This window comes from Macaca fascicularis, chromosome 6 (genome assembly GCF_037993035.2).
Source record: "Macaca fascicularis isolate 582-1 chromosome 6, T2T-MFA8v1.1".
Classification (NCBI taxonomy): Eukaryota; Metazoa; Chordata; class Mammalia; order Primates; family Cercopithecidae; genus Macaca; species Macaca fascicularis.
The window spans coordinates 130,857,617-130,874,520 of NC_088380.1; positions in this window are offsets into that span (position 1 = coordinate 130,857,617).

Here is a 16,904-nt window from a genome sequence, read left to right on the forward strand (position 1 = left end):
TGAGTGTAGCCTTTCTTTTCTGCCAAATGAATCCATTCAGGGTTCTCTGAGTTAAAAAAAAAAAAAAAACAAACAACGGCATGGCCCTTTTGGTACTACCTTGGCCTTGAGATCAGCTCATCCCTTCCTGGCCTTATATACAGAACCTGGAAAAAAGGTATAACTTAAAAAATGAGTCATGCTTCAGCATGCTTCAGTCCCATGACCCCACCCCTTTTTGCTTTCATGAAAAAACTTTCTTATGGGAAAAGTTTGACCCAAGGCACAATGAATTCCTGCAATTAACAGCAGGCATGGACTGTTGCACCCTGGCCAACTATTCCTGCAGAAATTGGAGTTCTTTGTCCCATTCCCTTGGCCTTTGTTTATCTGGTTTCTGTCCTTATTTTCTACTATCAAGGGAGTATTGCTTCTCTCCCCTCTCCCCTCCTCTGCAGCTTCATAATTGTTTTGAACTTCTCCCATCTGTATCTCTTACTGTAGGTTCTCTGCTTCAGATGGGTCCATTGTTAATGCAGGTTCATGTTTACTTTCTACACAGTCCTGTGGCTCTTCCAATGGCTGGAAGGTTTTTGCTAGATATGCTTATAAATGTTTGTATGTGGGAGGAGGTTGTTATTATTTTTAAAGCAAAAATCTCTTATAGCACTGTGTAGCCCTTGCCAGGGGAAGTCACAATCTGGCTGCCTCTTTACCAGAAAAAAAACTACATCCCGTCATTCCTTGAGCCGTGGCCAGGGCCAGCATGTGGCACTGGCCTGGGGCCAAGAGGACTCTGCTATTGGCAGGGAGGTGGTGACAGGATGAGGGGGCTCAGAAGCCTCTCATCACACTTTCTCAGGGAAGCGAGTCCAAATTCATTTCCCTGGTTCATGCATTCCATTATACTCAAAGCCAGCAAGCACCACATAAAGTGATGATTTTTAAGTACACTTAAAACTAGAGTATTGTTTTCTCATGATTACGTTCAGTAAATTACCGGGGAAGAAAGGTGTCAGGAGCTTTCTCTGGGCACAGAAACGTGTAGTTACGCCTTGGGGATTAGGAAATAAAATGAATGCTGGTGATCTGGCCTCCAGGTGGAGGCGAGGCGAGAGAGGAGGTGTTACAGGTTTCTTTGCCAAGTGGTGGTTCTGACTTGCCAGGATCTTTCTGGAGTAGCTCCTGCTTTCCTGGGAAAGTCCAGCATCCAAGTGGCACCAGCCAGACGTGAGAAAACCCTTCAAGCTGTCCACAGCCCCTCCTCTGGCTGGGAACTGAAATGGCAAGTCCACCTGGCTTTGTAAAAACAAAGAGGTCCTTCTCTCTGCCTGTAGCTTTATGGGTTGGCGGCTCCGGAAAAGCCTCCCTTTGATCTTGAGCTTTGAAGGGATCAAACAAGCTGCTTTAATGGGCGGGAATGCAGCTCTGAAAATCCTACCTTTTGTCAGTAAAGCATTTCTCTTTTTCCTCCTGGGGCAGGTGCAATGGAGGATGTAGTCTGCTTTCCAGGCCCTGAGCCAGATGTTCCTTCTTGCAACAAGTAGAACAAAGGAGTGAAAGTGAGATCAGGGCAGCCACTGACAAGGCCTTGTCCACAAATGAGCTTTGCCGGGTTTGAGAGTTAGTTCTTGATGTGTTCCTTCCTGAAACCTGCTTTAACTACACTGCATTTTACAAAGGCCAGAAATCAGCTGCTTTGGTGTTAACTGTGCTGATCATGACTTCTCCAAGCTTTTAGATTTTGTTTGGAAGAGGGCTCACCTTTAAGCAATGGGATTTGGGCTAACATCCTTTGATTTATGAGATATGCTTTCCAACCCTTTACAGCCTAGGATCCCAGACTCCTTCTGAATGCCAAAACAGCCTTTAAATAACCACTCTTATTCCCTTAGCCTATGCTGCTACTATGACAGCAGAAATAGAAAAAAGAAAAATTGGATTATGTTTTTGTTTCCTGAGGACCTTTCCACACCACTCTAAGGAGATGCTGTTAACATCTCACATCAGATAGAGAATACATTTCTCCAGCTTACCTGAAATAAGTAGATTCACCACATCCTCTAATTCCTGAATAACTTGAACACTGTTCCCTTATAAAATGTTTTCTAGAAATTGCCTTAAATGCCTTTAGGGAAGAGATACTGGTGATTATACCTCCAAATGATTCCATAACTATTCAAGCTGGCAGTTGAAGTTTTCTTGGTGATTCTTATTTTCATTAAGCATCTTTTGAAACTGGATCCCCCAAGGTAGGTTCTGCAAATCCCTAGACCCAGGATATGTTTCTTGAAGAGAGTGCTCCATGGCCAAAGTAATTAGCAAAACAGTTAGGTTTTTTGTCTGTTTTATTTTTAAAATTTATTGTATTTTTTTTAGAGACAGAGTCTCATGTTGTCACCCAGGCTATATAGTGCAGTGACCTGATCATGGTTTGACACCCTCTGCCTCCAGGGACTCAAGTGATCCGATTGCCTCAGCCTCTCGAGTAGCTGGGACAACAGGTGCATGCCACCATGCCTGATTAATTTGTCTATTTTTTGGGGTAGAGACAGGGTTTTACTGTGTTACCCAGGACAGTCTCAAACTCCCGGGCTCAAGAGATCCTCCTTCCATGGCCTCCCAAAGTGCTGGGATTATAGGCATGAGCCACCACACTTGACCCAGTTAGGAAAACATTTGAATACCACAGTTTTCTCTTGAAATTCTCACTGCGCATTGAATGTTAAGTCTCCTAGAAGAGACTTGTTAAATATTCAACCCATGTTTTCCCAAATCACTTGGCCAGGGGCAATGTTTTGCCACAGAATGTTTAATATCCCTAGAACTAACTCTTGGGGAAACAGAGTCTAAGATATTTTTCCTTAGAGCACAATCATAGGGTCTACATGTAGCACTTTCTTACCAGATTCACAGATTTCTTCCTAAGGACTATGACCTGGTAGATCAGAAGTGGGATCCGGATTTTAAACAAGAACCCCAGGTGATTCTTAAAGTGAGATAAGTTTGAGAAATTCTGGCTTTCTAGATACATATCCCCTGTACTTCCTACCTACCTCCCCTCACACATACAAACACACAAATACATATGCTAGTTATGAAAGCACACCATAAAATATACAAACCCCTGAAGGTAACAGAGATAAGTTCTTCTTGCAGAAAGGAGGCAGAGATAATGTAGGCAAGCTGAAGCATACAAAGTGCACCTTTTTATTGCCAAGCCTTTAAGAATAATGAGCGTATCAGCCTAAGAGAGTACAGGACAAGTCAGCCACACCAGATGCCCAGGAGGTGGCACAGGACAGCGGTGAAGCTTGCAGACCTAGAATGAGGTCCCCCCAACCCGGGTTTATCATACCTATTCTGCTGCTCTACATTTTCCAAACCTCAATTTCCTCATCTGCAAAATCAGGAATGATAAAAAAAAAAAATAGTATTTCCCTTACATAAACTATTATAAAGGACTAAATGAGACAACACAAGTAAATTGTTTAGTATAACACCTGACGTATCATGCTAAGCAATTTGCTTAATGTTTGCCATTATTTTTAAGCAAAGATTTTAGGAGGCATGAAAATACATGAAAAAGGAAAAGTGAGGGTGGAGAGAGCTTGTCTTTGGATACTCAGAAAATCGCCCAGCAGAAGTCCCTTCTGAGTAAAACACAAAATAGGAAATGACGAGCTTGCTTTTTGCCTTACCTCTGTTGCTGCCAGTGGCTCCCAGACTCCTAGAGTTTGAGTTGTTTAGCATTTCTGGATATTTCCCTTGTTCTCCATGCTTTTAAACCTTCCAAGTTCCAGGCTACCAGCACCCAGAGCTCACCTCAACTACCCCAGCAACCAATGCAAGGCAGCACAAAAAGGGTTACAGGTATGTTTCTAAACAAGTAAGAACTGCCAAGGCTTGGTGCTGATATGAAATTATAATCAACCATTCACGGATTGGTAGTATTTATCATGTTGTTAGCATTGTAAATTTGTACCATTGTAGATAGGAGTCACACAGCTTGGGGCCCTGTACCTTCACCTATTGTTTTCCCCGTGTTATGATAAATTTCCAGCAACACTTGATTAAAACTGCCAATTTGTTGGGAATAAAGAGAATCTCTCGACACCACCAGGACTAATTACGTTGTCCTTGCCAAAGGGGTAGTTGAATAATTGCATGCGATTATTGCACAGGCATGGCGCTTTTCACGTCAGTAGCAAAGCAATGAAGATTGATTCCCTTTAATTAATCATTCAAAAATAGCCCCCTTGTATCATTCCCCAAATAGGAGGGAGCATGTTCCTACATCTTTCTTCCAAAAGACGCCTGGATGCAATGGTTCCCTGATGAGATATCAAAATGTGTGTGCCTGTCCGAGATAGGAGGACCTTCTCCATAATTGATTGTGGATCCTATTCTGATTCTTTATCCTCAGCTCTGAACTCTCTTTGTAATCTTAACAGCCCAGAGCACATTTACATAGCTTTCATTAATTGTACTCTGGCTTCTCATTAGAAAAGAAGGGAACAACTTTTATCAGATCCAGATAGGCTTAATTTTGCATTTCTACTAACATGATACATTGGGCTTATGTATTCTTAGTGTTTGGTGTGGAGGACCAAAGGCTTTATAGGACCCTATATTATTAGAAGGCATTGATATATACTCTTATGTATTATTTGCACTGTTTGTTTCTTGCTGTTTCCCATGGTCTCCAAATTCAGATTCGTTTATGTTTTTTATTGTTGTTTCTGCTTGTTTCTTTTTGGTTTTTGTTTTTGTTTTTTGTTTTTTGTTTTTTTTTACAGAGTCTCACGCTCTGTCACCCAAGCTGGAGTGCAGTGGTGCAATCATAGCTCACTGCAGCCTCCACCTCCCAGGCTTAAGCAATCCTCCCACCTCAGTCTTCCAAGTAGCTGGGACTATAGGTGTGTGCCACTATGCCTGGCTAATTTTTGTAATTTTTGTAGAGATGGGGTCTCTCCATGTTGCCCAGGCTGGTCTCAAACTCCTAGACTCAGGTGATCTTCCTACCATGGCCTCCTAAAGTGCTGGGATTACAGATGTGACCCACCGGCCCAATCTTGTTTATGTTTCAAAAACCCTATGTCCGCCGGGCGCGGTGGCTCAAGCCTGTAATCCCAGCACTTTGGGAGGCCGAGACGGGCGGATCACGAGGTCAGGAGATCGAGACCATCCTGGCTAACACGGTGAAACCCCGTCTCTACTAAAAAATACAAAAAACTAGCCGGGCAAGGTGGCGGGCGCCTGTAGTCCCAGCTACTCGGGAGGCTGAGAAAGGAGAATGGCGTAAACCCGGGAGGCGGAGCTTGCAGTGAGCTGAGATCGCACCACTGCACTCCAGCCTGGGCGACAGAGCGAGACTCCGTCTCAGAAAAAAAAAAAAAAAAAAAAAAAAAAAAACCCTATGTCAACCAGGTGCGGTGGCTCACACCTGTAATCCCAGTACTTTGGGAGGCCGAGGCGGGCAGATCACGAAGTCAGGAGATCGAGACCATCCTGGATAACACAGTGAAACCCCTTCTCTACTAAAAAATTAGCCGCGCATGCTGCCACGCACCTGTAGTCCTAGCTACTCAGGAGACTGAGGCAGGAGAATTGCTTGAACCCAGGAGGTGGAGGTTGCAGTGAGCTGAAATCACACCACCATACTCTCCACAGCCTGGGCAACAGAGCAAGACTCCGTCTCAAAAAAAAAAAAAAAAAGAAAGAAAAAGAAAACCCTATGTTTACTTTATCAACTCAGCCTTTAAAATTTTAAGACACATTAAATTGATATCTTGAAATATTGCTTGTTTTTTTCACATACCCTTATCACCATGACTGTTAAAAGGTCTCTGCTCTGGAAAAAGATTTAATTCGCAATATTTATTTATGGTGTTCTGCAAAAGAATTGTCCTTGATGCTTTGTAGTGATGCTGAAGAAGGAGGATGATACGTTTGGCTCTGTGTCCCCACCCAAATCTCATCTCAAATTGTAATCCTCACATGTCAAGGGAGGAACATGTAATCCTCACTTGTTGAGGGAGGGAGGTGGTTGGATCATGGGGGCGATTTCCCCCATGCTAGTGAGTTCTCACCAGATCTGTTAACTTTATAAGCATCCGGCATTTCCCCTACCTGCACTTTTCTCTCGTGCTGCCTTGTGAAGAAGGTGCCTGCTTTCCTTTCGTCTTCTGCCATGATTGTAAGTTTCCTTGGACCTCCCCAAACACTTGGAACTGTGAGTCAATTAAACCTCTTTCCTCTGTAAAATTACCCAGTCTCAGGCATTGCTTTATAGCAGTGTGAAAACAGACTAAAACAGAGGATTGTACTGCTTTCTAATTGGGAAGCAAAATTGTGATGTAGGAAATATCCACTATGGGCACATCTCCACTTTCCACACCTGGCTCTCACCATCTCATCTCTCTTTCAATTTCAGAAAATACCATAATAACACATTTTTATATAAACCAGTTTTCAACGTTTTAAGTCACTAGAGGAATAGAGTAAGTGTCCATCTTAGCGTAGGCACCCCCTTCATTTTTGCTCTGCACCTTTCTCTCTGAAGCTTTTTGTCCATTTCATTTCACCTCTACCCTCTCCTACTCTGTGGACCAAAGCCCTTGCTCTGTGCCCTTGCTTGTATGGGGTTGTCTTTTTACTAAATTATAGAAACACAGAACTTGAGAGTATCTCAAAGAGCGTCTATTCCAATGTGTTGAATATACAGATGAAAAAACTGAGGTCTCAGAAGAAGTGATCCCCCTGTGAATGTTCAACTGGGTAAAATAAAAGAAAGGAGAAAGAATGATGGGTTAGCCGAACCACAGCTTAGGATAAGTACTACAGGTTTTGGAGTCAACCCTGTATAAAATCTTAACACTGGCACTAATGTGTATCCCTTGAACCTCAGCTTTTACATCAGACATAAATACATGACAACATGTTCTTACAGAGTTATTGTAAGAATAAGAAGTCATACAGGTAAGGCAATGGGTGCCAAATAGATTATTACGAAAAGACAGGCCAGGTTCGGTGGTTCACACCTGTAATCCCAGCACTCTGGGAGGCTGAGGTGGGTGGATCACAAGGTCAGGAGTTCAAGACCAGCCTGGCCAAGATGGTGAAACCCCATCTGTACTAAAAATACAAAAATTAGCCGGGAGCAGTGGCGGGTACCTGTGATCCCAGCCACTCTGGAGGCTGAGGCAGGAGAATCGCTTGAACCCGGGTGGTGGAGGTTGCAGTGAGCTGAGATCACGCCACTGCACTCCAGCCTGGGCAACAGAGTGAGACTCAGTCTCAAAAAAAAAAAAGAAGAAGATAGTAAAAATGACAATGATGTTACCAAAGTATAGTGTCTGCTGCCATATTTTCCAGGCCTCAGTGTCTTAAATTTTAAAAAGAACTACAATTAGTTAACCAAAAGCTTTGTTTATTTTCATCCTAGGAGTTTATTTTTACTCTGGGATCAGTCATTAATAAAATGATCTAAGAATAATCTTCACCATGGCTCTCTAAGCTTCTCCGTCATCCTTCTTCTCTCCTTCGATTTTTTTATAAGCAGAGAACAGAGCTGGGGTGAGAAGACGAACATATAAATTCAAGTCCCTGCAGCTCTGAACTCATGGGAAGATGAATAGATGCTTCAGGCATCACTCAAAAAACTCCTAGAAGGAAGCTTCTGTTAGCATGTCCCATCTTGCAGATCCTTGCTAGGGATAGACAGAAGCTTAAACGATGGGACCCAGTGCTAGAGCCCTCTACCTTAGATGGGTCTTTGATTCACCAACTCCCTGTAAAACCATCTCCCATCTTATCCATAAACTGAGATCCTTCTCTTGACAGATGTTTCTTACTTGGCACTGTACACTAGTGATTCTCACATTTTTAATCCGCACCACTTGGAGTTCTTGTTAAACTGCAGATTCTTATTCTGTAGTTCTGAGGCAGGGCCCAGGATTCTGCATTTCTAATGAAGTTTGTGGAGATGGCAATGCTGCTCATCTCTGTGCCATAGGAGTGGCAAGGGTATAAGTCATTTTTCCCTGGGTGCTGCTACTCAGCCATTTTAACTAATATGATTGCTACATCTTTTTAATTGGTTTATAGGAGTAAACACACATCCTCATGTCAAATATATATATATACACACATACACACATATATATGTTCATTATAATAATAATAAACATAATGATATGTTTATAATACCAATAGTCCACTATTTTATTTTCTTTCATAATGATCTGTACTCATAAGAATGGGGCAGTATATGGGAGGGATGGAGGGGGTGTGGTTCATAAGACACTGAGAAAATTTTCCCAAATCTAGGGGGTGTGGTTCATAAGACACTGAGAAAATTTTCCCAAATCTTTCTTTGCCTTCCCCAGCAATCGCTTCTGTGACATTGCTGCTAAGGTTTCTCTCATCCCTGAACTAGTGCCTTCCCACTATGGTCCATCTGCCCCGGGCCCAAGCCCCGAGGTAAGCTGCCAATATCCATCAGCCACTTGTGCCTGGCCTTGCTCTCATAGGGTTGGCATGAGAACAAAATAGATTAGCATATGCAAAAAGGTTACAATAGCGTCTGGAAAAGAATAAATACACAGTTTTTAAAAAGTTGCAATTATTATTGCTGTTGTCTACTATGTTGATAGTGGACATGACTATCTCCTCACCCCTTCCTCCCCACCCACCACCTAACACTTTCCTTTGCCCATTCACTAACCTACCCTATGTATGTGTGCCAAGGGCTATGTTTACAGTGCCTTTCTTGGTGACCAACTGACCCTGAGTTGTGGATTCATGCCAAAAAGTCCTCCCTGTGTCAAGACAAAATTAGAACAAATTTAGCTATAGATGAAATTGACTTTTACTCACGATTCATGAATTGCAACCACTTCCATTCTACAAAATTGAATGACAGTATTCCGTGGGCAATAGCAGAACAGTGGGTTTTGCAAGGTGAGAAAAAGGAAATCAAACAATAGAAAAAAATTAATAAATAAAACTGGGCCAGGTGCAGTGGCTCATGCCTGTAATTCTAGCACTTTGGGAGGCTGAGGCAAGAGGATCGCTTGAGGCCTGGAGTCTGACACAAGCCTGGACAAAATCCTGTCTCTTCAAAAATAAAAATTAAAAAGATTAGCTGGGTATGGTTACATATACCTGTAAGTCCTAGCTACTTGGGAGGCTGAGTTGGGAGAATCACTCGAGCTCAAGAGGTTGAGGCTGCAATGAGCCATGACTGTGCCATTGCACTCCAGACTGGGCAACAGAGAGAGACCCTGTCTCTCAAAAACAGAAACAACAACAACAAAAAACTGATGATAGGTTAACATCAGGCTACTTCAGTTTACTTTTTTGGAAGGACTAAAGCAGTGGGGACTTCTTAATTATGCTGACTGGGGAAGATAGGAATCTCCTGCTTTCAGAAGGAAGTAAAAAAAAACCGGGTCTATTTTGGGATCTACCTGCTTCCTTTAAGTTTCAGTTTGATTATGTGGTATTTACCATGAATGACTCCATTTATATTTGGTCTGCTCTGCTGCGGCCTAGTACAGGAGCTCAGCCCAAAACAATGGCCTCCCACAATTTTGGCTTGACATTTGTAATGTACAAAGAACTGCTAGCGATAGTATCTCCTCTTTTACTACATCATAGGAAGGTCACCAGGAGAAAATTCAAGATGATGCAGAAGGCAAGAGCCAGATTGTGGCAAGCTAGCAGGGCAGCTGTTTTTAAACAAGGATGACTCTACAGTGTGCTTCTGGCTTCACTCCACAGAACTATAGACTTTATTATTCATTCAGTAAACCTGTATTGAGCCCAACCCCTACTTGGCACTGGGTTTACAAACATTAGTAACACAAAGCCTCCCTCTGAGTACTTTATAATCTTCTTGAGGAGAAAAGTATTTTCTCATCCAAGTAAAAGCAGAATACAATAAGTATTATGGGAGTGCAAAACAGGGAAGGATTCATTCTGACTTGGGAGAGCAGGGAAAGGCTTGAAGGAACTGTGACATTTGAAGAAGAGTAGAATGTTGACAGATAGTGATGGGGGCTAAGGCCCTCCAGGTTGAGAGAACATCACCAGCAAAAGACCAGAGACATGGAAGTGGAAGGATTACTGAGGAACTGCATAGAGTGACAGATTCATGGGGGTCAGGAGGAATTGTGGCAGGTGGACAGACAGGCTAGGTGAGACCAGATGATGGCCAGCCTGAGCCTGGAGGTCTCTTTACACAGCTTAGATTTCATTCCAGAGGTGATGGGGAAACATTAAGGTGTTTGAGCAGGCAGTAGCTTCATTTCTTAGGAAGTCTGTATCTGTGGAGAGATCAACTGAATAGGAGAACCTGTTAGGTGATAATCACAATCATATTCTAGGCAAAAAAAAAAAACAAAAAAAAAAAACCATATGAAGATGGTTGTATTAGCTTGTGCTTCATTGTTACAAAGAAATACCTGAGACTGATAATTTAAATAGAAAAGAGGTTTCATTGGCTCACAGTCCTGCAGGCTGTAGAGGAGGCATGGCCACATTTGCTTCTGGGGAATCCTAGGGGAGCTTACAACCACGGCAGAAGGTGAAGGGGGAGTGAGGCATTTCACATGGCAGGAGCAGGAGCAAGAGAGAGAGACGGGAGAGGGGCCACATACTTTTAAGCAACCAGATCTCATGAGAACTCATTTTCACAAGAACAGCACCAAGAGGGAAATCCACCCCCATGATCTAATCACCTACCATCAGGCACCACCTCCAACACTGGGGATTAAAATTTGACATGAGATTTGGGCGACGACACAGATCCAAAACGTATCAATAGTCTTTAGAAGTATAATGACAGTAGGTACTAATAGAGGGGTTGAAAATGAGAATGCTAGCAGAAAGTCAAACACCATGTAAAACACATGATTTAAAATCAAGCTAATGTATTCTTGAAATTCCTTGTATTCGTCTGCTCAGGCTGCCATAGCAATATAACACAGATTGGGTGGCATAAACAACTGAAATTTATTTTCCCACAGTTGTGAAGACTGGAAGTCCAAGATAAGGGTATCGGCAAGGAACAAGGGTTGGTTCCTTCTGAGACCTCTGTTCTTCGTTGTAGTAATAGATGGTCATCTTCTCCCTGTGTCTTCATGCAGTCCTTTTTTGGGGTCTGTGTCCTAATATCCTTCCTTTGTGTCTGTCTGTGTCCTAATCTCCTCTTCTTATAAGGACCCAAGTCAGATTGGATTAGAACCCACCGATATGCTCTCACTCTACCTTAATCACCTCTTTAAAGGCTCTATATGCACATCAGTCACATTCTGAACTACTGGAGTTAGGGCTTCAATATATGAATGAGGGAGGAGGTGACACAATTCAGCACCTGACACTCCTGTTACAGTTCTCACACGTGCTGCACCCAATGTGCTATGCATATCCAGTCACATCAAGAACCCCGTCATGAATATGTGCCTTCAAATGCACATCCAGGTTACAGCAGCTTGGTTAGACTTCCCAGAGCAGCCCGTATATTTCCATCAGGTCCCCCCAAAATAAAAATGGTGCAAGATAAAAATGGAAATAAGAGCTTTTCTATTAATGCATTTCTGAAATGGCAGTTCTTGATTCTGAAAGAGGCTTAGATCAGGTGGGTTGGGGGCAGACAGATTGGATTTGAGATCTAATGTGAGTGATGCTTCTACAGCCTGAGAAGTACCCATGGTCCCTCCTGTAGACAAGTAAGAGCAAACTGGACAGACTGGATCCACCCTTCCTTTCTGTTCTAGTTGTGCTTCAAGATTCAACCTTGAAGAAACCCATTTTTACAAACTCTAGCTTTTTTCCTAAAGAAATGCAAATGTCTCTCTTCTTCATACATGCACACACAAACACACGCACACACATGCACGCATGCATACACACACACTACCACCATACACAATATCAAGAACCAGCCCCTTACCTCTAACTAAATGTACCATTATGGGGCTCACTGCATTATCACATTTTAAGTCCTGAGGTAGCAACCACTGATAATCAATATTCTAGGTGTAATCTCAAATTCTGTGCTGTTTTCCAAAACAGCATTAACCTTTAAGGTTCACATTAGGCAGCGTAAAGTTTCTTTTGATTGGTCAGTCACTATCACCCCTCGATCTCCTTCCACCTTCCTGTTTCTGATGGTGGCCCCACCTGGAAGGCCTGGGCAGTGCTGTATCATGTTATAAAGAAATATAAAGGCGGGTGCGCTGGCTCATGCCTGTAATCCCAGCACTTTGGGAGGCCGAGGCAGGTGAATCATGAGGTCAGGAGTTCCAGACCAGTCTGACCAAAATGGTGAAACCCTGTCTCTACAGAAAATACAAAAATTAGCCGGGCATGGTGGCGCGCGCCTGTAATCCCAGCTACTCGGGAGCCTGAGACAGGAGAATTGCTTGAACTTGGGAGGCAGAGATTGCAATGAGCCGAGATGGTGCCACTGCACTCCAACCTGGGGGACAAGAGCAAAAACTCGTTCTCAAAAAAAGAAAAAATAAGAAAAGAAAGAAAGAAAAAGAAAAAGAAAAAAAGTATTTTCTAGCTAGCTTCCCAAATTGTCTCTTCTGGAAGCCTATTTATCAGAAGGCGCAATACAAAAGAGAGGAAGTGCTGTAGGTAGATATTATAAATTCCATTGGGGTTTCAGAAGTTGAACCATCTATTTTATTCTAGCAGGAGATGTTTTCTATATATCTGCTGATTGCACATTCATTCTTTAATCTTTATACATGAAAAGCTAAAAGCAGAAAGCTATGGACTAAAATTTTCTCTGTAAATTGTTGAACATTTGCAACAGATATAGAAAATCACAGTGTGAAAGCCGTTAAAGCTGTGAAAAAATAAATTGGAGGCACCACAGGAAATGGAGGTTTTACATAAGGACCAGGAGCCAGCCAGAGTTTTCAAGTCCATTTTGTAATAAAGGAAATTATGATCCACATAAAGCCTACTTTGGGAAATTTACATTTTGATGGATAATACGCTTATAACAATTAATATGAAATGTTTCTGGTTTACCTACTACATGCTTCTAATAGATAGTCCACATGCGTCTTTAGCAGAATGTAACTGCTAATATTTGAAGTGCAGGAAATTCCTCGGTTCTCATTTAAAATACCATAATGCTCTCCTTGCTCCAGGCAGGTGAAAATAAAATCTCAATTAAAATAAAAGCAGGCATAGTTCCAGTTAAGCAATGATCATTTAGAGAATTAAGGCAATAAAGCTTTTTCCATAAAGTGCATAGTCAGCATGGCGTGGGAGCAATCATGCTGGACTGAGATTCCAGTCCCCCAGACCCAGAATTGGCTGCTCTTTCACCAGGTTGTTCAATCTTGTACACATCACTTAACCTCTCTGGGCAACAATTTCCCTACAGATAAAAAATAATATTTTTAGCTATCATCTCTCAGACTTCACCTCGCTTTGAAATGCTGGGCTTTATGATCTAAACAACCTGTGGAAATCCTTCTAGCGCTGAGAAATGAAAGTATTCAAAGGAGCTTAGTTTCACTACAATCTAAACTCAAGAAAATTAAGAAAATAGAACAGTAACTAGATAAGGAGATCATGAACAGGCAGCACTGTGCCAAATGGGGTCTTTAACGTTTTGTTTGACTAGCACGGCATTTCTGTTAATAAATAAATAAATAGCCCTTTAGGTATCCAGTGTCTCAGAAAATGCACAGCTTGGTCCCTATCATTACAAACTTTATCAGACATTTGAGCTTCTTAAATGATTTCTACTGCTCCCCTTGGCTTCAGACAAACATTTACCTCCTCCCACATATCTGGGGATTAAGAGGGTTTTGCTGCCTTCTAAGCACATTGGTGATGAGGCAAAAGGAATGGAATCTTGTTGTTCCCTAGCTCTGCTGCAGAACTGACCTCATATCTTGTTCCATTTCTTTTTTAGTCATCCGTTTTCCATTCCAGGTCTCTTTTCACTCCAATGCCGATATCTGAGTGGAAAGGGTTGGGCAGACCTTCCAGGATTAATGGAAATGCCCAACAAATATTTGGCTCTTTACATCCCTCTGCTTATCTTCAGGGATTAGGAGAAGGGGAGGAAGAAACTATTAAGTAAAAGCATTGACAGAAGAAATTAGAAAAAGAGTAAATGTATTCATCATGAAACCAATTGTCTACCAATGTGAGGGAAAACAAGAAGGGCTTAAAAACTAGTGAAAGTTGTTCTCAGCTTTTCCCTTTCATTATCTTGTAGACTAAAAGAAAAACATAGATGTAGTGGAAAGAAAGCAGGGCCAACAATCAACACCTGAGTCCTCTCTGGGTCTTAGCCTCTATTTCTACAAATGAAGAAACCAGCACTACTTCACTGATTCTAAACCATGGCTGCATATTAGAAGGACCCAGGGAGATTTTAAAAACACAGATGCCTGGACCTTACCCAGAATCCCTGGAGAGAGGGCCCAGACAACTGTATAACTGACCTTTTTGTTCTCTTGTTTAGAAAATATACAAGGCAAAATTCTAACCACTCGTTTGAGTTACTCATCTCTGAGTACTCCCATGTGTATGTGTGATGCATGTCTTTATAAACTTCCATTTGCATTTCTCTTGTTAATCTGTCTTTTGTTAGTCTCATGTATAAGGCCCCAGCCAGAGAGTATAAGACAGGTAAAGGAAAAACATTTTTTTCTCTCCTGTAATATAAAATAAGTATACTTATAAATGTGCACATATTTGTATATATGTTTAAAAGTATATATTTGCATATATATCTTAAGTCTTTTCACTAGAGGTCAAGGGAGCATTGACTTTCTGGTGGCACAAATCTTGATTTCCAAACATCACTCTAAATGTGCCAGAGCTCCTTGGAAAAATGGACGATTGTTGTACTGCAAGAGGAGCCTGAAGTATCTGGTGGCACCAGAAGGTAAGGAAATGCTCAAAGAATAATGGGGGCACATATAACCCACTGGATTATAACCCATGAACTATAACCCAATTCTACAACCAGTGGATTATAGCCCACAGAGTAACAGGATTATTCACATAATAGAAATTTATGAGTCAACACTGATACAAATAAAGAAAAAAACACGTAAGGGGAAGAGAAAACTGTTCCTTGTAACAGAGAGCTAGCTAATAAAAATAATGATAAATAGAAAGGAAATAATGGCATTGAAAAACATCTTTTGGCAACCATTATAGTAATATTATTTCAAGCAGGAAACATCAATGGATGTTAGAACTAGTAGGAACAGGGAATGAGGAACATAATTTTACATGGTCTCAAAGTATCTACGCCAAAATATTTATCAATCCATACTTTTCAAAAACTAACTCACAGTAGAAAAACCTGGCAGACACTATCCAAATCGAATGATAAATGTAAACAGCGCTCCGTAATGGGGAAACAGGCGCCACGTGTTTCCCAAGAGGAGTTAAAGAGCACAAGCTCTGTGATATTCCAGCTAAAAATCTATGCAGGATCTAATCATAAGAAAACATCGCACCATTCCAAATTGGGGGACATTCCATAAAATAACTGACCTGTAATCTTCAAACATGAGAAGATCGTGAAAATCAAAGGAAGACGGCAATTGTTTCAGATCAGAGATAGAGACAGGTGACAGCTGGGAGCAGCTCCTGATCCTGGATGGGATCCTTTGCCACAAAGGACATTGCTGGAACCATCAGGGAAATGTGAATTCAGTCTCTGGGCAAAGAGTTATACCAGAGTCCTGGGTGCTATTGTGGCAACTTGTCTGTAATTTGAAATGTGTGACTTTTTCCCCCAGGGATTAGGGTTATTTCTGTGTTGTCTTCCTTTCTACTCCATCAGCTGCTTGACTGCAGAACCCACAGCTGGCTCAGTTAGCTATCCTTCCACAGCACCTAGAGTGTGGTAAAGCCTCGTAAATGTTTCTGGAAGACAGGAGGCGAGAGAAGGACCACACGGAAGGGAAGGAAGGAGAGAGAGCCTGGGGGAAGCTAGCCAAAAGTAAACATGTGACCTCTCTGCCAGACAGTTCAGATGGGCTACATTCCTAGGTGGCTGGACTAGATAATGATTGTGGAAAATTCTATCCTTGCTTTACTTAAAGTGTCTCTGGAGGAAAGAAAAATCACTGAAGTGTGTTTTTGGACCAGCTTGTCATTAGCTGGAAAAAGCTATTTTGTTGCCTTAATTAGTTTTATGGTTTTGACATTTTAGCTTTTTAAAGGCTTTGTGCTGGAATTCAAGTACAGTATTTCATTGCCACAGAGTCTATTTTAATGAATGATTATTATACAAATGAACCTGCTAATCGGTTCCTTTTTTTCCCCCAGAAAACAAACAAAATTCACAAAGAAATACTCAAGGGCTCCCACTTTAAAATAAACCTGTGTGTGTGTGTGTGTGTGTGTGTGTGTGTTTTTCTTCCTTAAAAACAAAACAATTTTTATAAAAACCATACTTGGTTCTGCTACCAAAATCTAAATGGCTGTTACGGTAAATTGACACGTAAGTAATGCAAGGTACTTAATAATGAGAACTTTCCCTCTCTATTTTTTTTTTTCAGATTACAAAAGGTGCTAATAAAATAATGCATTTGCCAAGGCTTCTCAGTTTGTTCAGGAAAATCTTCTAAGGATGCTAATTCTTCGCTTCCTGTCTTAAAACCTAGTCTTTCCTGTGTGGATATGCTGTTGCCAGGGGCCAAGCCTTAAACAGGCTGCTAACCATATAAACAGAAGATCTTGTTCCTGGAAGAAATGCCCCACCCATGTGCTCATAAACAATGATCGCATTTGTTGGAGCTAAACCTCCCTGGACTTCATTGAATGTGGCATTACCCCATCCTAAGGGATGCTGTGGCATATTACCCAGCAGGATTCCAGTTATAAGAGCATGGTAAACAATTAGAACTCATTTACAT